This window comes from Eleutherodactylus coqui, chromosome 5, assembly GCF_035609145.1.
Source record: "Eleutherodactylus coqui strain aEleCoq1 chromosome 5, aEleCoq1.hap1, whole genome shotgun sequence".
NCBI classification, from domain to species: Eukaryota; Metazoa; Chordata; class Amphibia; order Anura; family Eleutherodactylidae; genus Eleutherodactylus; species Eleutherodactylus coqui.
Window position 1 is genome coordinate 25,725,588 of NC_089841.1, and position 23,774 is coordinate 25,749,361.

General features: G+C 41.7%; 1 protein-coding gene across 6 annotated transcripts in view; it reads right to left on the minus strand.

The window, feature by feature from the left end:
- LOC136627319 (oocyte zinc finger protein XlCOF6-like) overlaps positions 1–23,774 on the minus strand; it is a 232,291-nt gene that overhangs the window by 59,204 nt on the left and 149,313 nt on the right. The gene's annotated exons all lie outside the window — the stretch shown is intronic.

The window sequence follows — 23,774 nt, forward strand, 5'->3', positions numbered from 1 at the left end:
TCTATAATCGTTACAGAACCGCCACTCCCCTAAGGGTTTTGGTACTATGACTATTGGACCCGACCACTTGCTTCTGGATTCTTCAATTACCTTTAGTTCTATCATTTTTTTTATCTTGCAAAACTACCTAACGGCAGGCTCCGGGAATTCGATAGGGGTTTACTTTTACTCTTACGTGGGGTTCTGTAATGACCTCGTGCTCAAGATCATTAGTCAGCCGGGCAAGTCTGTAAAGAAATCTTTGTTTTTCTGTAACAACTCTTTTCCCTGTTGTTTCTGGGATTTGATCTGCCCTCCGCTTTTATCACGTTCCGAATGCCACTTGCTGCCTCAACTATACAACAAGGAGAATTAATGGCATTCCCTCCATGGCCTTAGTAAGTTTACATGATATCATAGAAAAGGTTTCTTTTTACTGGGTTGGTGAACTTTATAGTTAACCTCTCCAACTTTTTCCACAATTTCATATGGCCCTTGCCACTTGGCAAGAAATGCACTCTCTGCGGTGGGTATTAAAACTAGTACCTGGTCTCCTGGACTGAATTGTCTAACTCTCACATCCCTGTTATAAACCCTTGCTTGGTTTTCTTGAGCTCTAAGGAGGTGTTCTTTCACAATAGGCATTGTAGTGGATATACGGAATATCTATATTTCTGGGACAGTGGACATACATTTCATATGTAGTGGACAGTGGACCTGTAGTAGACAGTTTTACGTATATTATGCATTCTGTATCTTCTGTATACCTATGACAGTATTTTTCCATCTTGTGTTTGGTTAAACATAAATATCTTTTTATATACCAAATATATCCACTTCCTCATATATACAATGAAACTCTCCGCTCTCTAAACTCTAACAGACTTTTACTGTAAATAACATTAAGTGGAACACTCCACTTCCCGATTCCTAACAGACATTAGCTAAAATAAGTCAGACACACGAAACCGCAGTCTATAACATTACCGCTTTTATCTAACGCACTAGTCAAAATAGGCAGTTTACAGGAAATTTATGCAAATAATAGCAACACAAGCAGTTTTACGGGAAACTTATGCAAATAATACGGGAAATTTATGCTAATAATAGTTTGTTATAACCTCCAATCATACTGGACCATCCACACGTGGTACACAACCCACTGCCCTCTCCGGATTGATACCACGTGACGGGCAATAAAAGATGACCGGATGAAGGAAGAATCTCAATATGCTCATCCAATAATCAATCAATACGTTGTATCTATGTAATCTTTGGCATGCCCAAAAGGGCAGATATGTTAAACTTTATAAAAGAGGCTACGCGCCCACAAATAAAGGAGAAATGAGGAAGTCTTCTTATACTGAACTTGTGTCAGTGTGATTGCTTCAGGCTGTGCGCACAGTCTCATAACATTAATTTGGAAGGATGCAAATATTCCTATTGATCACGCCGTGGCCCCCCAAAGGTCAACCACGACAGCATTACTTTTGAAATCCTTTTTTGTATTTCGGAAATATCTTTTATTACACTTTTGTGAGGGGTAACCTCCGTTTCCCAAGTTTCTTTAGCCACATCAAGCAATCCCCGTGGGTGCCGACCATACAACAACTAAAACTTTGAGAACCCAGTGGATGCTTGAGTAATTTCTCTAATGGAGAAGAGTAGGTAAATAAATAATCCCAGTCACGCCCGTCCTTCTCAACCACTTCCTTAACATACTCTTAAGAGTTTTATTAAATTGTTCTACTGGACCATCCATCTGGGGATGATAGACTGAGGTGCATAGTTGTTGAATTCTTAGTAGTTTACATAACGCTTTCATAACCTTGGACATAAACTGTGTTCCTTGATCTGTTGATACTTCCTTAGGAATGCCGGTTCTAGTAAACATGGAAAACAATTCCTTCGCAATGCATTTGGACAATGTATTTCTTAGTCGAACCGCCTCTGGCTACCGAGTTGCATAGTCTAGTTTTACCAAAATGTACTGGTGACCTCTAGCAGATTTTACTAATGGTCCTACAGTGTCCATAGCAATATGGTCAAATGGTACCTCGATTGTTGGTAAAGGAACTAATGGACTTTTAAAGTGGGCAATAGGTGAGGTTAGCTGGCATGTGGGAAAGCTCTGGCAAAAAATTCAAGAGTTCTTGGTGACATACAGGCCAAAAATTCTCTGCAGAATACATTCCTGTTTTATTGACCCCCAAAATGGCCTCCTAAGACATGAGAGTGAGCCATGTTTAATACTGTGCGTCTATAACAAGTTGGGATCAGAAGCTGCTTCATCACTTAGTCTCTAACTTTTATTACCCGAAACAACATGCCTGGCGAAATGAGAGAACCGATTCTCAGCCCCAGGATTTTGGGGGACCCCATTCACCACTCACACATTTTCACAAGCATTTTTCAGGGTAGGATCAGTCAGTTGTTCGGTACCAAAATTGTCCTGAAATCAAGTATAGCAGGGTCTGGAGGTAGATCTTCCACAGCTGTCATAGCTGTCACAGCTGTGTCAGGGGAGCGCAATGTACTCCCTATATTTTCAATGGAGCTGGCGCTGCTGCCGCCACCCCTATTAAAACCAATAGGCGATAGCACAGATTTTTCTTAGCGCTGCCAGGCTTAGTGAAGTCATCGCAAATGAGAATGAAACCATTGAAAATCATTGCTTTCATTGTCATTCATTTTCACTCAGTCTCCCATCGCAGAAAAATCTATCAGCAGTGGGTCTGAGCCCTAAGGGTGTTACAATATACAGATTTATGAGTCATAGTGAGAAAGTACAGGCTCATAAAATGGAAGAATCTGTCTCAAAATGGCCGCTAGATACAAAATGGAGCATTATAAGATGTAAATAAGCTTGTGTGTAGTGAAACAATTATTCAAGCAGAAATAACTTTACAGCAGTATATTCGGTACAATGTGTAATGATGTGTCTCTCTCTGTTCTTTTTCATGAGAACCAAGTCTGGACAACAGTTCTTATCAGGAAAAGTCCTCCCACACCTGCGGAGAAACTTGGACAAGGGAACTGACTGTACTACAGCGAGTTGAATAACAAAGGGAGGACCAGGGAGGACGAAATAACGCTGAAGCTTGAGAACATAAATATATTCTCACTAAACAGTGCATGATTCTAATGTTTTTTCTAACCCAATGAGATTAACGCCCGTGACTAATGACGTATTCATTTTCTGTATTAGAACTATAGTCAGTCAATAAACTTTTCAGTGTGTACGCGCCTTAAGCAGAGTGGGCTGTATATACTTGCCGCGGCTCATCTCGACATATCTGTGAGAGCTAATTACTATACATCATAGTTTTTGGCCTCTCTGATGCATTCAGGTATGAACTGATTTGGAACCCAAGGCTTGAAAGGTTAATGTGACCGGTCATGTGTAACGGTCCTTAACAATAGTTCCTGGAGCAACAGTTTTATCAGATTCATAAAACTGAACTTTCTTATTTCTTTTTGTGCACTTAGTAGCGACTTCGTTGATCTGTCTTCTTCTTCTGAACACATCAGTAAATCTATCTCTGCGCTTTTTAGCAGTTTTCCCAGAATACGAAATATGTTCAAGCTGAGGAACAGGTAGTGTGATCGACACAGCTTCATTAGGCAGGAAAACATGAAAATGTCTGCTAGAAAGATCTTGTGAAGAAGTAAACACAAGTCTGTTTACGGGATTACCTTCAACTCCGAACCTTCAATACAACTTTCCACTGTGATAGACTTCAAGCACTGAGCTAAATATTTTCCCAGCTGCTACTAATTCAGCAGCAGCTCTATGAACCTGTGGATCCGTTTGTTGGTAAGCTTTCTCTGCAGCAAACTGAACTTTCTTTTTTCTTTTTGTGCACTTAGTAGCGACTTCGTTGATCTGTCTTCTTCTTCTGATCGCATCAGTAAATCTAGCTCAGCGGTTTTTAGTAGTTTTCCCAGAATTAGAAGTACTTTCAAGCTGAGGAACAGGTAGTGTGATCGACAGAGCTTTATAGGGCAGGAAAACATGAAAATGTCTGCTAGAAAGATCTCGCGAAGAAATAAAAGGCAGTCTGTTTACAGGATTACCTTCACCTCCGAATTTTCCACACAACTTTCCACTGTGATAGACTTCAAGCACTGAGCTAAATATTTTCCCAGCTGCTACTAATTCACAAACCCCCCATAAGTGTGCAGTCACAGCATATCAGCACAATAGTCTGCAGAACTGTTCTAATTCTTCATATCACTATCATGAGATAAAATGGTGAAGTCATCCCAGCGATTCACCATGTACTCCAATATCTCCTCACGCACCTCTCTGGCCATGAGTATCATACAAAGTATAGGATATTGCTCTACGGCAAGCACCATCACCAATAATCGGTACGACGGTATGAGGCACCATTGTGCCGGTCGTGTTTAAAGCTCCAACAACCACTGTAGATAAAATATATGAAAGCTGTCTAAAATACAATCTGCCGCTGTTGCCCGTAGCATTGGTTTGCAGCGCAGCTTTCATTTTACCTCAGCAGTATAAGAAATGAAAGCTGCGCTGTGATTGGTTGGTAAGCTACTGAGGTAAAATGAAAGCTTGTGCTGTGATTGGTTGCTACGGGCAACAAAGACAGATTTTCTTTTAGACAGCTTTCATAAGGGTGTGGTGCCGGGCCACTTTTCCATGGTCTACCCTAGATTATCAATCACACATATATGTGGAGATAGAAGTTTGTTTGTTACCCCACTACAGTCATCTTCTCCTCATTCTGAAATAGCTGATAACAGGGAACAATAGATAAATCACTGGGATGATTTCAACATTTTATCTTAGAATAGTGATGGGAATAATTACAACAGTTCTGCTATTTGGATGATGTATCACGATCGCACACTTATGGTGGTTTGTGCACATTTGTAGCAGCCGGGTAATTTTAAAAATGTCCTTCTTAGTGAATCTCTACATTCTACAAAGATGCTACTGTCCAAATTACTGCCAGTGGTGCTCATCAGCTTCTTATCATCACCCAACGGCACTCTGATGGGCTGCCAGACACTGTCTTACTATTGAGGTGCCTCAGCATCTAGGGGAGCGTGTAGCAAGGACTGAGCTTAGTGAATTAGGAAAAGCCCTGAGACTGCAGTACCTGGGGGAACGAGCAAACACCTATTCACGGTCTAACGGAAAGTGCCAATTTATACTAGGTTATGAAAGGGCAGAGCTGTGAGGGTAAGGCTTCCATGCTCACTGCATGTTCATTCATACTATGTATTTCCATCTTAGGCTTCCATAACAAATGCTAGAAACAGCATCGGGGTGGAATTTTAGGCTAAAATGTGTGAAAATAAGACCACTTTTCTCTGTTTAGCAAAATTTCCAGGATTATAGGAGAAAAGAGAAGCGTGGTCAATGAGCAGACTCCCACATCATAATGTCAGACACAAGATATGGATGCTGATTTTATGCTGGTAATCTGGTCCTCTCCAGCTAGTCACACCCGTTTGGAGTTTCTGTGGTTTTCCTGATGAGCAGCAGTGGCATCGTACCTGTATTAAATTATACAAAGCTTTTGATCATAGTAATCAGCCTCGACAATGCATCCAATGCATAGAGATGGAAAGGACGCCAAACCAGTTCTCGGGCCATATAAATCACATGGAAAACATTTATCAGCTTCAGTGTAAAATATCAGACTTTATATATACAGGATTAAAACTTGGGGTGCACAACCCATTTAGACCAACCACCTATGCCTTAGCTGAGCTCTTAGTCATGGCTGTGAGCCAAGAGTTTTATACATATGTTGTAACGTTGAAGAGCCGGTCCGGCACAATAGTCCATATCAGGGTGCAAACATTTACATTCAAGCAACTCAGGAAGTGAAAATGTAAATCTGAGATCGGGCGGATATTGTCAGTACAAATACATAAGATCAGACTTGGAATTCAGGGCTAACGGAACCCGGGCACACAACTCCATAATCAAGTACTAAAGGTTTCCTGTGCCAATCACCTCCCCAAGAGGGAAATTTACCTCTGTAATGCCTATAATGTACAAAGAACCTGAAAGGCACATCACAGCATTGCATCCAAAACCAATAATTCAATACTTCTACTTTATACATTATAGCTAGAGATGAGCGAGCGTACTCACTAAGGCAGATTACTCGAGCGAGTATTGCCATTTCCGAATACACGCCCGCTCGTCTCAAAAGACTTGGGGGGTGGCGGGGGTGTGCGATGAGTTGCGAGAGTGAGCATGGGGGAGCAGGGGGAAGAGAGAGATCTTCCCCCCCGTTCCTCCCCGCTCTCCCCCCGCCGGCCTCAGAATCCTTTGAGACGAGCGGGCATGTACTCGAAAATGGCAAAACTCGCTCGAGTAATTTGCCTTAGCGAGTTTGCTCGCTCATCTCTAATTATAGCCATTAGAGGGTTAATCCTCCCTCTTTTGGAAGTGATTGGCAAAGTAAACCTTCGCTACATGAGTTATCGGGCTGTGCGCCCCAAGTTGTATAGTCCTGTATAAATAAAGTCTGATATGTTACACTGAAGTTGTAGAACCTTTCCCATGTGATCACAGCTGTATATTACTGTGTGCGACTCTTCCTAGTATATGACCCTATAGTGATGAGATGGAGGGGAGACGCCCTTGCTGGGCTCAGTGGTGGAATACGGTTCTTACTATTATCATCTATGAAAGGATCATTCTCAAAACCAAAAATTGTCCTAACAAATTCCACAAAAACCAGGATTCGCAGTGTGATTCTCCCCTAACTACTTAAACACATAGGGCCTCTTTCACACGGGCGCTGAGGTTTTTGTCTGGCCATGTCATGGCCACAGTGCAGCCGAAAATCGCATGAATGATAGGCAGCCGTGACCATATCACGGCTGCACCTCCCGTTTATGTGCCCATTCAGAGAAGCCTGGGTGCGGCATATACATGGAATACAACCAGCGGAGGGAGAGAGTTTAGCTCTGCTAAACTCCCTACCTCTCTCTGCCCCTTGCAGGCTGCCGGCAATGGAAGGGGGCGGGAGCTAGTGTGCTATTTTCCTGCCTAGTCTTGCCCCTTCCCTTTGCCAACAGCCAGCAAGGTGTGGAGAGGGGTAGGGAAGGGGGAGAGAGTTTAGCAGAGACACTGCTAAACTATCTACATCTACCTTTTTTTACGGCCCCATAGGAGTCTATGGGGGCGTCCGGCGTATTCCAGCCAGAAAAGATAGGTCCAGAACTATCTTTCCCGGCCGGCGTAAAAATGACCGTCTGTAATGTGCATAATAGCCATTGGAAACTGAAGCCTCAGATGGTCACGTATAACGTCCGCCCGTGAAAACGCGGCCGATATACGTTTGTGTGAATGAAGCCTAATGGCTACCAGCTCTCCCTCATCTCCATCAGTTCTGAGGAAACATCACCTAAAGGAAGAAGAAAGATCGGCCCAAATACAAACATGTAAGTTATACAAGTAGACTTTTATGAACAGTTAGAAACAAGTTTAGAGACGCAGTTATATGTATCAGTGTGAAATATTCTATGTACACGGCTGATATAAAGGTGGGATATCTGGATGCTATTTGTTTCCGGATAACAGATAATTATCAGTAATTACATACATTTTTTATTTATCACTTATTGCTCTAAACTGCTTCCCTTTACTTCTGTATGACATGTCATTTTACTTTTTACCTTTTTTGTATGGTTTGACAACAGGTTTTGAAAAAATGGTTTCTCTGCTGTGTGACTTCTCTGATGCCTAACAATACATCGTTTAGATCTACGACATTTCACACATTGTGAACAAGAAAACAGCTTTTCTCCTGTGTTAATTCTCTGATGTCTGACAAGGTCTGATTTCTGTGTACAACATTCCCCACATTCAGAATAAGAAAACGGCTTCTCTCCTGTGTGACTTCTCTGATGCTGAACTAGCGATACTTTCTTTGCAAAACATTTCCCGCATTCAGAACAAGAAAATGGCTTCTCTCCTGTGTGACTTCTCTGATGCTGAACTAGCGATACTTTCTTTGCAAAACATTTCCCGCATTCAGAACAAGAAAATGGCTTCTCTCCTGTGTGACTTCTCTGATGCTGAACTAGCGATACTTTCTTTGCAAAACATTTCCCGCATTCAGAACAAGAAAATGGCTTCTCTCCTGTGTGAATTTTCTGAGGTCTAACAAGGTTTATTTTGCTTGCGAAACATTTCCCACACTCTGAACAAGAAAATGGCTTCCCTCCTGTGTGACTTCTCTGATGCCGATCTAGCGATATTTTCTGTACAAAACATTTCCCGCATTCTGAACAAGGAAAAGGGCTTTTCTCCTGTGTGAATTCTCTGATGTGAAACAAGGACTGATTTCCTTACAAAACATTTCCCACATTCAGAACAAGAAACCGGCTTCTCTCCTGTGCGAGTTCTCTGATGCTTTGCTAACATTGATTTTTGTGCAAAACATTACCCACATTCTGATCAAGAAAAAGGCTTCTCTCCTGTGTGAATTCTCTGATGCTGAGCTAACGTTGACTTTCTTTGCAAAGCATTTCCCACATTCTGAACAAGAAAATGGATTCTCTCCTGTGTGACTTCTCTGATGCCGATCTAGCGATATTTTCTGTGCAAAACATTTCCCGCATTCTGAACAAGAAAACGGCTTCTCTCCTGTGTGAACTCTCTGATGTCTAACAATACATGATTTATATCTAAAATATTTCCCACATTCTGAACAAGAAAACAGCTTCTCCTGTGTGAGATTCTTGATGTTGTATTAAAAGTATTTAGTAATAAAAACATTTTCCACATTTTGAACAAGAAACCGGCTTCTCTCCTGTGTGACTTCTCTGATACTGAGCTAACGTTGACTTTCCTTACAAAACATTTCCCGCATTCTGAACAAGAAAAAGGCTTCTCTCCTGTGTGAATTCTCTGATGTCTAACAAGGCTTGATTGCACTGCAAAACGTTTCCCACATTCTGAACAAAAAAACCGCTTCTCTCCTGTGTGAACTCTCTGATGTCTAACAATACAAGATTTATATCTAAAATATTTCCCACCTTCTGAACAAGAAAACGGCTTCTCTCCTGTGTGAGATTCTTGATGTTGTATTAAAAGTATTTAGTAATAAAAACATTTTCCACATTTTGAACAAGAAACCGGCTTCTCTTTTGTGTGACTTCTCTGATGCTTAACTAGCGCTACTTTCTGTGCATAACATTTCCCGCATTCTGAACAAGAAAACGGCTTTTCTCCTGTGTGAGTTCTCTGATGTGTAACAACACCTGATTTATCTTTAAAACATTTCCCACATTCAGAACAAGAAAACGGCTTCTCTCCTGTGTGAATTCTCTGATGTATAACAAGGCTTGATCGCCCTGCAAAACATTTCCCACATTCAGAACAAGAAAACGGCTTTTCTCCTGTGTGAGTTCTCTGATGTGTAACAACACCTGATTTATAACTAAAACATTTCCCACATTCAGAACAAGAAAACGGCTTCTCTCCTGTGTGACTTCTCTGATGTATAACAAGGTATGATTGCACTGCAAAACATTTCCCACATTCAGAACAAGAAAACGGCTTCTCTCCTGTGTGAGTTCTCTGATGTGTGACAAGATGTGATTTCCCTGTAAAACATTTGCCACATTCTGAACATGAACATGACTTCTCCCCTGTGTGAGCACTTTGATGTTGTCCTGTTCTGTGACATTTCTCCTGCTTATCGGCCTGTGATGGACCAGAAGACGGGACCTGTACAAGAGGATCAGAAGATGTATCTTTGCTGTAAAGGGCTGAGGAAATATCTGGGATAATGGCAGGTTCCTCATATGTATCTTGTGTGATACCACAATCCTCTGCTTTACAATCTGCAGATATCAGACGTCCCTCTGAGCTCCCGGTACCGTCACCTGCCAAGAATAAAGCAGATTCTTTAATACTAAAAAACTTACAAATGTATAGAAATGTTATAAAATATCAGTATCTAATAACAAGTCATGTAGCAAAATCTAATTATCATCTAAGGGTGCTTTTATACAGGCTGACAGCCGCTAGAGTAAACACTGAAAAGAGCCATTACGGACAACTGTCAGCCCATGTAAACACGGGTCCTGACAGAGCAAGTAACTGAGAATAGCTCACTTGGCGAAGTTGCTTGGTTTGCAGCTCACTTAAAGACCAAGAGATTGTCAGTGTAGAAAACATCACCAAAAACTACAGAAGTGAATCGGGACTTACAAGGAACTAATTCTGACTTCCATCAATAACATGGGTATCCTGGGGGATCTGAAAAAGGGTCATGAAACTAACTTGCAGCACAGTCCATGGAAAAGAAGTGAGGTGACGTTGTGAGCCTATGAGAGAGATGATGGGGACTGTTTTCAGGACCTTGGAGGATTATAGGGACTATTTGGGTAATATGGAAGGATGATGGAGCCGCTTGTAGAGTTGTTGTATTCCACATTATTCACTTGTTACCTGCGATGCAAATTTTTAGTACCGTAAACTCCCTCTTCCTTCCCTGCCCCTCTAATTCCTCCCCTCTCCCAGAACACAACTGTTCCAATGAACATTAAGCACTCACCTCTAAGCAGATAAGTAAAGTAGTCTAGCTACTGACAGTTTCTCATTCACATAACCCAGAACGCCTACCAGCGGGGTAAATTCTAATGTACATACACACTATGGATCAGACTGCATACCTCGGACCAATATTTTTGTAGTTTTGGACAGCGCCACATCATATGTATAAGGCTGCTGTGTGGATCTTGCATCTATTACACAGAGGGGTGTCTCTCAGACCCATACCGTATAGGAACGCTGGAGTGCGATACACTCTATGTAACAAATATATTTGTGATCCATGGGACTCACTCAGAGACAGCTTGGGAGTCATCTGTGATATTTCCTCCCACAGTGATTCTTCAATAGCACCTATATCTTCCTCCCATTTGCTCCTTGTTGCCAGAGGATGGAACAAATTAATCTGTATATAGGAATATATGTGTGATATCTTCCCCCTTGTAATGGTTGATCCACCTATAATCTCTGCTGGTAGGAATTTTCCAAATTCTAGGTCATCCAGGCCCTTCTCCATCTGAAAGGTGTGCGAGTTGTAGATACTTAAAAAATTGCATGTGCGGCAGACCATATTCATCTCTCGGCTGCTCAAAGGATTTTATATTTGCCCCAGTCACTATCTGGGACAATCGTCTAATCTCTCTATCTTTCCACCCTTGAAAGCCCTCCGGCTTTTCTAACTCCTGTAACTTCGGATTGTCCCAGATAGGAGTGTAGTGCGTAGAGCCCTTGACTCCCATTATCTCTCTAACCTTCCACCAAATCTTATACATAAGAACTAAAGTTGGAAAATTCTGGGTGTTACAGCGGAATTTAAGACTCTCTAGGGACTCAAACAGATGTGCATTACTAAAATAGATTTTTGGGAGTCGAAAACTCCAATCACTAGTATCCTCTGATTTCCATCCCTTGAAGTGTTGTATTTGCGATGCCAGAAAAAATTATGTAGGATTAAGCAGTGCAAGTCCCCCCTCCCCCTTAGGATTACATAGTGTCTCCAATCTAATTCTAGGCCCTTTCTCTTTCAAAATCAAGTCTCTAAACAGTCGTCTGACCCTATAGAAGAGACTCTGCGTAAGCCAGTGAGACGAGTTATGAAGTAGATACAGCAATTGCGGCATCCAAACCATCTTAATGATGTTCACTTTTCCTATTATCGTTACGGGAAGTTTATACCGGACACAATGTTTTTTCCTAAATTTCACCAATAAGGGGTCTAGATTCAATTTTCCATATTCCAAGACGTTCCTTGAGACTTTGACTCCCAAGTACATAACAACAGACTTGCATTGCATAGAGGTCCTATTTTCCTCCACCTCTAGATTAGGGTCATCTACTGGCAGTATATCAGATTTGCTCCAATTAATTGTCAGACCAGAAAACAAACTGTATTGTCTGATCAGAGACATTGCAACATCCAACAATTTACCATCACCCAGAAATAGAAGCAAATCATCTGCATATAGTGCCACTTTTTCCTCCAATTGCCCTCTTCTAAACCTTATCAACTTAGGGCAAGATCTCAGAACACTGGCGCGGGGTTCAATCACCAATGCAAAGAGGAGCGGAAAAGTGGACAACCTTGCCTTGTTCCTCTGCTTTATGAGTCTCATGAAGGACTAACCAAGCCCATCTTCTCCAATACTTCCCATAGAAAGGGCCATTCCACACCGCTGAATGCTTTAGCAGCGTCTAACGAGCATATTATTCTCTGCCCCATATTGTCCACTGGCAACTGAAGAGTAAGATGTAGTCTCCTTATATTAATTGCCGTGGATCGAGCCGGGATAAATCCACTCTGATCTGGATGGATAAGAGTCATGACCACTTGTGAGAGTCTATTAGCCAAGACTTCTGATAGGAGCTTTACATTCACATTTAACTACGAGATAGGTCTTTATGATTCTGGCAGCAATGGGGCTTTCCCCGGTTTTCTGATAATCGTTGTTACTGTGTTCCGCATTGATGCTGGTAATTCTGTCTGTCACTCCACTTCTAATACTACCTCCAGTAATTTTGGTAATAGTAGCCCCGCATATTTTTTGTACAACTCAACTGGAAGGCCGTTGTCCCCTGGTGACTTATTATTCTGCATTGATTCTAAGGCTTCCTTCAGCTCCCCCAACCCCACAGGAGAATCTAGAAATTCCCTATGTTCAGCAGTCAAGCTTGGCAATTCTATATCTGCCAAGTACTGCATGATTTGTTCTTTCGGGACTTCTCTGTGCCTGTCAAACTACTGCTAGCATATGTCCGGCCCGTTCACCCGCCTCAAAATAAGCCTGTTTTTTAAATTTACGCTTATGTGCTGCAGTCTCTAAGGTATACAGAGTCACTTGTTCCTGGGCTGCCTTCCAATGCTCAATCGCCTCTACTGTACCCATCTCCACAAACCTGGCCCCTCTATCTGTCAGCTGCTTTCTTAGTTCTTGACCCCGCTTTCTAGGTCTCCTTTTCATCTGTATGTGAGATATCAAAAAGAAAAGAACAGAAAAAAGATAAAGAGGGGATTCAGAAGAATGGATCTCAAAAGACCACGTTCATTACAAAGTATAGTTCACAACATAAGGAAATTAAGGCAATAATTAAGAAAAATTGGGGTATATTAAAGAATGACCCTTTTTTGGGAAATTGTATAGATCAAAATCCTAAATGCATTTTTAGAAAAAATAGGACCCTTAAGAATATGTTGGCCCCATCCCGCCCGAAAAAAGAAAACAGAGTTAAAGAAGAGCAAGAAGGGAAAGAAGGGCAAAAAGGAGTATATAAATGTGGTAAGAAGAGGTGCAAGAGTTGCATACACATCGCACATGAAATTAGAAAAATAATAGGTCAGGATGGGGAGGAAATCCAGATAAGGCAACACCTTACATGTAGATCCAAAAATGTTATATACCTTTTGGAATGTCCTTGTCACAAAAAGTATGTGGGGAGAACCCTTAATATGTTGAGAGCACGAATCTCAAGGCATAAAAGCAACATAAGGAAGGGTTTTATGCAACACAGCGTCTCTAGGCATTTTAAAATACACCATAATTGTGATCCCGCAGGCTTGAAGGTTACCCCCCTGGAGAGCATCTCCTTACGGTCTATTAGAAATTTACGTACCAAGGAGATGTTTTGGATATTTAAGTTAAATTCCCTTGTCCCGCATGGTCTCAATGAAGTGTTAGAGAAATTTTAATCAGGGCCCCCCCTTTTTTCTATTTTTTCCCATTTTTTCTATGTATTTATGTATTTATTAGTTTTTAAAGGTTTTTTTATTGACAACTGGGATGTACCCATCCATAGATATATGGATGGGATTATAGTTTAGAAAGTATCTATTGAAGTTTTTTAATGTGATGATATAGTTTTATGATATTTATGATATATATGATTTTGATTGGTATTATGATATGATATATATGCTATTATTAGAATGACCTATATTTATATATATATATTTTTAAAGTAATGGGAATGCATTGATAGTAATGGGTATTTATTGGGTTAATAATGTAGTATACAAGAAATAAGTGATTGAGTTTGTTGTAAACTTATAATGTTGTTAAGGAGATATGCAAAATTGATCTATTTATATAGTTTTAGGCACATTTTTTATGTGCATAAAACATGACAGCAACACAGTGAAGGTTCCGCTGTATGCCGGAGGGATGCGTTCCATTACCATGGGAACGCACCTCCTATAGAAGCATCACACAGATGCATTCCGAGCGTGATGACGTCAGGACGGTGTTGCGATCATGTGACCAGTACAGTCACGTGACCGGCACGTCCGCGCGTCATATTGCTGAGAAAACATATTCATGGTTCCGATATATGTCGGGGGAATGCGTCCCATTACTATGGGAACGCACCCCCTAGAAAAGCATCATACAGATGCATCCTGAACGTGATGACGTTAGGACGGTGTGCGATCATGTGGCTAGTACAGTCACGTGACCGGTACGTCCGTACGTCACTTTGTTGAGATAGCATATCCATGGTGGCAACCCGGAAGCAGTAACCGTGAACCGGAAGTCCTTCAGGTAACCTTCCGTGCACCGGAAGTCAGGACCCGGCGCTTCAGGAGGCCATGCAGAGGATATGCAGAGATGATTGGGTGGGTAAGGTTTAACATATGTATATAAGGAGAAGATATATGTGTATATGTCACTTGAAAAAGTCGCTTTTAGGCGACGAAACGCGTCGGACATATCTGTTAATAAAAGTTAGTGCTTGTTTTGGAAATATCTAAGAGACCTATCATTTATATAGTATAATAGGCATTCCTCTGGAGCGCTGGATCTTTTTTGTTTTTTTTTTGCTTATTCCTTTTCATCTGTGTCACTCGCTGTAGAATACCCCTGTGATAGGCTTTCATCGCTTCCCATTGTACAGTAATAGTTGCAAAGCCTGCGTTTAACTCAAAGTATTCCTTCAGGGTTTCTCCCAGGTCTTGGTGTCCTATTATATTGAGCCAGTACGCATTAAACCTCCACAAGGGACACATAGGCGCACCACTTCCAGAATGTCGCACAACAACTTGCACTGGGGAGTGGTCAGACAATACCCTAGGAAGGCATCAGACCAATTGTACGCCCTCATATAGCAGAGTTTTGTCAATTGCCAAGTCAATTGGTTAGAGTCTGATATGTACTGGAATGGCATGAGTAGTATCTGACATCCATGTTCCTGGTACGCTACACGTCTAGTAGAAGTGTCTCCCCCAGTAAGCAACCCAGCGGAGTCAAACCTCCTCCGTCTGGTGGTCCCTGTGAGCGTAGTCTATCCAAATGGGGGTCAATTACTGAATTAAAGTCTCCCAGTATCAGGACATCTGGCGTCTCCGCTATAAAGCCCAGAATCTGTCACATAACCACATTGCTATAAGGAGGTGGAAGGTATATTGAGACAAGTAGGCAAACATAGTGAAATATTTTACAGTGAAGGCAGACAAAACAGCCCTCTGCGTCTATCCTCTGCGCAAAAGTCACAAACGGAATAGAATGATGAACAAGAATGCTAACCCCCCTGGAGGAAGTAGAGAACACGGAGTGAACATTGTGCCCTGCCCACCTAACTTTAAAGGAGTACAGCGAGTCTCACGAGAGATGCGTCTTTAATTGTCTGGAGTACCGCAAGACGCTTAACCCCTTCATGACGCGGCTCCCTTTTTTTTTCTTCCATTTTCGCCCCCCCCCCCCCCTCGTAACTCCTTTATTTATCCATCAACGTCACTGTATGAGGGCTTGTTTTTTGCGTGGCAAACTGTAGTTTTTATCGGTGCCACTTTGGGGAATATACAGCTTTTTTGATCAGTTTTATTGCATTTTTGGGAGGCAAAATGCTAAAAATTTGCATTTTGCCTCTGCTTTTTGCGGGTTTTTTTTACGCTTTTTGTCGTCCAATATAAAAAGCGTATTCAACTTTTTGTACACACCGGTACGGACGTGTCGATACTAAATATGTGCCATTTTGATTTTTTTTTACCTTTTTTTATACTTTTTTACATTTTTTTTTTTCACAATTTGTGTCCCTCTGGGCACTTACAGCACAGCACTGATGATCGCTGTGATAAGGCATGGCAGGGCTACTGCCCTGCCATGTCATGCCATATCGCTTATACGGCAATCAAAGCTCTGGAAATAGAGGACACCGGTATCTGGCGTCCTGCTGCCATGGCAACAGGCCGGGCTCTCTGCGATTATATCGTGCACTCCCTCTGTGAACCCTTCCCATGCCGCAATCTACATAGATCGCGGCACAGAAGGGGTTAACAGCGGGGGCGCATCGGCAGCCGGTTCCCGCTGCGGGATAGAGCGAGATCATGACTGATGACGTATTCCTATGATGTAAGGGTACGTCATTTTGCGGTAAGTACCCCGCTGCCAGGACGTACCCTTACGTCATGGGGAGGGAAGGCGTTAATTATGTTATGACCTTGGTTCTGGTACTGTATTTATGTATTAAGGTTGGTTCTGGGGCTTTATTTCCAGCTAAATAGATAACTAAGGATGCAAGGACACATTGTGGCCGGTCACACACCACCAGACCGTGCCCACCGACTGCGGCCAGTCACCATGTAATTATGCCAGTATTTTATGTCGCCAATTGTACTGTGTGTTTCCACTCTTTGGGTCCGTTCACACATGGCAGATTTTGATGCAGGTCCACCCCAAATCTGCATGACAATCCACAGTATATGGTGTGAGTTTTGACCCAGATCTGCAGCGGATTTCACTCTTTTAATTGAAGAAATGATACGGATTTTGCTCAGCAAAAGAGCCACACGTGAACGCACCTTTACGTTGGGCCGTTACTAATAGACCTGTGATATTATCCTGCCCCCAGGCTAAAGTTTACCAACCAAACCCTGACCATTACACAGAGCTGCTGAGAGGGATACATATATATCCTTGTAGGTAGAAAAGAAAACACTGGAATATATACATTTATATAGATATAGTTATATGCCTTTCTTTTTATGTATACTAACTTTATTCTCATTTGTACTAACTCTATAAAAAACTTAATACGTCGCCTTAAATCAGATATGCCAAGGCTTTGCAAGGCTGAGAGATGTTCTAGAAATTCAGAGAAGATACGGAACCAGACACAAGGCCGCGTGTACTTGGCCGATTTCCCAGAAGCGCTGGAACAAGATATCAAGATGTTCAAATGTACATGACTGTTATATGATTTTCACTGTCTCAGTCCGCAAATCCGGACTTCCCATATATGGTTATGAGCCCATCACCTCCTAGTGGGGAGGGGACAAAAGGTATAAGATCTCATGTAATCTGTAATAAAGCACGTTGGCAGGTCGACGTCAGCCGAGAGCCATGTCCTGTGTGAGAAACTATACCAGACCTCTGTGTAGTGTCTCTTCTTGCGGCCGGCAACGGGGCAAATGGGGTGGGGCCGATTGGTGTTGCACTTAGAATTTTAACCCTCATACTGCCATGAGACATATTGGGCTCCCATATAGTGAGATTTATGAGAGCCCCAGGGGACGGTTGGGGGATGGTGTTGGAGTCTTTAGTAGGAGGTGGGGAGCAGAATGGCCAGCAGGAAGCAGAGTAACCGTCAATGACCACAGGGGGGCTCCTTAAAGGGATCCACCCCCGAGATATAATTCCTACTGCTAGTGTGCAGAGTGCTGGCGATCACTGACTTGGCTCAGGACATATTGATATCTTTATTGACAGGCAGGCAGCAGCCAGCGGTCAGCGGGGGCCTCTGTAACCATTTATCCTGCCCTGATGGCAGTCCGGCCATTAGACTCTTCCTGATTCTGAACTAACTCTTTGGAGCCATTAGAGAACACATCTGTAAGCCGTTACTTTATCTCCGACCCCCTTATAATCGGCTCAGACGTTATATTAGGATGAAACTACTCGGAATCTGTTTCCCAATTGTGCCCATTTATGGCAACTGGAAGAGTATTACGGTGAGATCACACACTGCGGGATTGTATAATCTACAGTACAATGTAAGGGAGTGGGATTCTAAGAAACCGCATTCACTCACAGCTGAGAGATAAGATGTGACACCTGAAATATGATTCATCTGGTCGGCCATATTCAGATGGCTGAGTGTGAGTTGTGCTGAGAACTCGCATTGGACATCAAATGGACACATACGGACTGCGTGCTGCCCCATGCTGGCAGGCAGTAGACATTGCATGTCTGATTCTGGTCCGTGAACCAAACCAGAATAGGACATGCTGTGAACCACATAAAAACATGTTAATGTTAATACCCCAACTGGCTATAAAGGATCTAAGTGCGGTCTATGTAATACATGGACAGACGTCAGATGGGAAACAGTGGCTGTCTGAGTGGGATCTTCATGATGATCAGCACCTCGGTGTCTTCCTGCCAAGTCTCTGGTGAGCGACATCCCTGACATCCAGCACTAGACTTACATCCTCTAAAGAATCCTCTGTTCTTTGGGTCTATGTCTCCCCATTCTGGATTCTGTTATCGGGGTCTTTGCCTCCATCTTCGGTATTGTGTTAGCACACAGCAGCTTGACATCAGTCTAATAGGAATTAATGGTTCCTCAAAACCCTTTTACATGTCCTGATCATCAGGCACGAACATTTGTACACATGATCATCAGATTATGTAAAAGGGACATCCCTGAGCGGACATACTGGTGACACTCGCTTATCAGCTGATCGATGATTTTCAGCTTTACATCTCTCCATATTACCGAGGAGATGACCAGCCGGCCTATGTGCATCAGCGGTCAGACTAAACCGCATTCATTCTGATAGCAGTAATTCTTGGCCCGTGTAAAACAAAAAGTAATCCAGCAGTGACTGACCTGCCTACCGATCAGCGCTGGTTACATCAGATCAGAGTTGGTCAGTGTAAAAGGACCCTTAGTACCGGAGCTGGAAGACCATTTCTCCCCCATCAGTACAGACATCATATAATGAATAGTGGTACAACATCCAATGAAAATAAAAAACTACATCCAGCGCATCTTTATAGTCATAATGGACATCATGTCATAATGGACATCATGACTATAAAGATGTGTATATCTGTTTGGTTGTATCTTACTTGAAAAAGTCGCTGAGTGCGACAAAACGTGTTGCAATAAAAACCTCTCTAATACTTTGCTGAAGGATCGTAACAACTGTCTTCTCACGGGCGCTGGATGTAGTTTATTATTTTCATTGGATGTTGTACCACATTCTGCCTGCACTTGTGCAAAAGGCCTAATACTATTCAGCAGCTCTCCTGTGACCACAGGATAAGTAAGAAGACTGAGAGGATCCTGGATTGGTAATTACTATATGCCCAGCAGGATGTGGAGGTGCTAGCAGGAGATGCCAGCAGGGTACCCGCTAGACACCGGGTGAGTCCCTTTATTCATTTCCTTAAAGATATTGTGAAGTATCTGTCGTGGAGCGCTGTCCTAATTGTTTTACATATAATGAATAATAGTTCCCGCTCACATAGGGGTGTTTCATGTCCGTGCCGTAAATGTCCATCCTGTGTTATCACCTATAACGGTATCACATGTCATCCATATATAGTTTATACTCCAGCTGAATGGGGATATATATACAGCGGAAACTGACAGAACCCAGAGCTTATAAATCTACATAACTATCAGCAGCCGCTGACCGAGGAGAATCTGTGACTCTTCTCTGCTGTATTTAGTGGTTACTACTCACCTGGGCGGTTACCTGTAGGAATCTCCTCTTTACACCGCTGATCGCCCCTCACACTTGTCTCTGTAGTATTAATATTGGTCAGATCTTCATCCTGATACAAAAGCTGTGAGACAAATATTGTAAAAGTCAGCAAACGGTTGGAGAAGTTGTGTGGACGGTTTTACATGACCTGAAAAGATCATTAATCATCATGATGACCAATAATGACCTGACAGCAGTAGTTATTAGTCATGTCAAAGTGGATGCACTTTTTAGGCTACTCCTTAAAGGGATTCTGTCACCCGGTTCATGAAGTTTGGCTTGGAGTTGAGCTTTGAATCAGGGAGGGGGCCGTGCTGGCTTTTCCCTCTCGCATCACACAAACTGACAGCTCTCTCCCCTTCTGTGTATAGGAAGAGAGCCGTCACTCTGTATGCTGCAGGCGGGGTAAAGCCAGCACAGCCCCCTCCACGACTCAGAGCTCAACTCCAAGCCAAACCTCATGAACCCGGTGACAGAAGCCCTTTCATTCTATAATTTTGTAGCTGTATTTGGTTCTACATGATCATAATGTGCTTCACACTACTGCATTATATAACGGCCGTCCCTTTACAACAAAGTAACCGCAGGATAACAAATGCCTGTTTTCAGAATTAAGTGCGTTTGTCTTCCTGATTATCTGACAAGTGGATTTACTTTTTTTCTTACCTGTACTGACATTTATCTGGAATTTACACCCAGATGTCTTGGTTTACTAGGTTATCGGACAAGTAATTCAGTTATGTTTTTATACGGACACTGTTCCTAATATTAATTAGGACTCACAGGTGTAACGGTTATGATTATCTGAATGTACAGAGACAATATATGTCACCATTACAGACTAAATGGGAAACCACTGGTTAACACTGAGATGGAGAAGGACTTGGGGATTGTAGTTTACTGAAAACTTAATTGGAAAAATAAACAAAAATAACTCAGGTGCTCTAAAGGAACATTCGTATTTAAATATAAATGCAGGAAATTCCTGCTGAATTTATTCAAAGATAAATAAAACCATGGCACAGAAAAAACAAAATGCCAATAACAAATAATGCAGGTTATGCAGATATGCAACGCGTTTCGTCGCCCCTATGGCGACTTTCTCAAGCATAAACAAAACACACACATGTACCATATATATATACAATCAAACACTTACATTGAAGAACATGACCAATCTTGGTGCATTCATCCATTTCCTCTAGCGCGTCCCTGTGAAAAAGAGCGCGCTGAGACTTGCCGCCCGGCACGGTCCATAGGACTTCCGGGTTGCGGCCGCTACGTAACAAACGTCATGACGCCTAGAGCGTCATGACAAACATCCGGTGGATGGACGTAGGCTATTCAACCCACGGAACTCCATACGGAGGTATGATGCAATGACGTCCCAGCGTCCTTGATCATATGACTGCACCTAGAGTATATCGGTTGCTATAGTTACATCACCATTACATGATCACAAACAAAGTTAAAACTAAAAGGCAAATCTCTACATGGCTCATTCCTGGCAGTGGAAGTCCACATCCTCTGATATATGACACCCAAAGGATTCCTGTATACAAACTTATTCTTAAACAAAATCCTATATCCCCACGAACCTACTACGGACTGCACCTAACCCGGGGGGACTTTTCTCTATACCTATTTAAAAACCTATATAGATACATAATTAAACCTGAAAAATATCAAAGTTGGAATAAATATGTGTACACATAAAAAGTGTCTATTATACAAGCGTGCACATAGATACACATATAGATATCAGCATTGTATGCATAAAATAATAAAAATATATAAATATAAATATATATATATATACAGACACGTGGAGACATATAAATATATATACACATATATATATATACATATATATACATAAATATACACCCACCTATAGCATAAAATGTCTCATAATGTTGTTTACAATAAAATTATTAAAATTTCTCTAGGACTTCATTTAAACCATGAGGAATAAGTGTACCCATTTTAAAAATCCAGAACATCTCCTTTATCCTCAAACCATTAACTGATTTCACAGATATTTTCTCCAATGGAGTGACTTTTAACAATGAGGAGTCACAATTATGGGATATACTATAGTGTCTGGAGACACTATGTTTCATAAAGCCTTTTTTAATATTACTCTTGTGTTGAGAAATTCGGGAACTAAGGCAATTAGTGGTTCTTCCTACATACCTTTTTCCGCAGGGGCATTCGAGTAAATATATAACATACCTGGACCTACACGTTAGATATTGTTTTATAGGTATTTTCTCGTTATCCCTACTCTTTATTTCTGTAGTACCATGAGATATATGTATACAGCTTCTACACCGTTTTTTACCACACTTAAAAGCCCCTATTTTTCCTTTTGGGTCAAAATCATCCTCCATACATAATCTTTTTTCCTTTTTCGGACAGGATGGTGCCAGGAGGTTTTTAAAGGTTTTATTTTTTCTAAAAATGCATACTGGTTGTACGTTCAAACTATTGCCCAAAAAGGGGTCATTTTTAAGGAGAGCCCAATGTTTTTGAATAATGCTCTTTATTTTATTATGATGAATGCTGTATTTCGTAATAAAAGCGGTCCTTGATCTCATCTCTTTATTGCTCTCTTTATCTTTATTACTATTGATATTTATATCCCCCTTCCCTCTTTTGTCGTTTTCTCTTTTTTTGGGGTTTCTATTTGAATCTCTAGTCTGTATTCCCGAAATAACCCCTTTATATGCTCCCTCAACAACTTTTTTAGGGTATCTCTTTTCTTCAAAACGTTTTTTGATGATCTGTGCTTGTTGTTCAAAGTCCACCAGGTCAGAGCAATTTCTCTGTATCCTCTTTAACTGCCCATATGGTACATTGGTTTTCCATTGCTTCAAATGGCAACTTGAAAACTCAAGGTAGCTATTGGTATCGACTTTCTTGAAAAACGTTTTGGTGGTCACCTTATGTTCCTTTCCCGAAATCTCTAAATCTAAGAAAACTACTTTCTGTTTATCAATGGTATCTGTGAATCTTAGATTACAACTATTACAATTAAGGGCCTTGATGAACTCCTTCAAAGAATCCACACTGCCGTCCCAAATGATAAGGATGTCGTCAATGTACCTTTTGTACATGACGATTCTGGGGTCTATAAATTTATCCCTCTCAAATATGCCCATGAACAGGTTGGCGAAACTTGGCGCACATTTCGTGCCCATAGCCGTCCCTCTGATCTGCTTGTAAAATTCTCCATCATATGAAAAATAATTGTGTCTAAGAATAAATGCGATGGCTTCTACAATAAACTGTCTCTGTTGTGGGGGCATAAGTGGATCTTCCTGAAGTATAATCTTAATGGCATCTAGTCCCTGATGATGGGAAATGTTAGAATACAACGCCTCCACATCTAATGTGCACCACAAATATGTATCTTGCCATTCTTGCGTATTCAATGTCTCTAGAAGGTGGTCTGTATCTCTAACATATGATGGAAGGGATTTCACATATCCTTGTAAAAGAGCATCAACATATTCTGAGAGATGATTTGTGATGGCGCTCATGCCCGCTATAATGGACTTGGAGGTGTGGAGTGGAAGGGTTTGCCCCTCATGGGAAGTACCCTCCACTCACACCGGGTAAGTCATCTCCAATCTTTACTTCACCATATTGTGTCTTTTGGTCATCCGTAAGAGGGGCGCTGTCCTTATTGTTTTTTTTTTTTTTTTTGAAAACTTAATCGGAGCAACCAATGTCAGACAGCTGCTGCCAAGGCAAATAGAATCATTGGGGGCATCAGAAGAGATCTAGGGGCACATGACAAGAACATTGTTGTTCCTCTTTACAAGTCTCTGGTCAGAGCACACATTGAATATTGTGCGGATTATTATTATTAATAAATTATTAATATTATTCGTGTTGTCGGTGAGGAGTTTTTTGCCCTAAAGTGAGGAAGATTGGCTTATAACTCATTGGGGGTCGGGGAGCGGGGGGGGGGAGGGTTGCCTTACTCTGGAACAACATTGGGGGGTAATAGACCCAACTGGATGGACA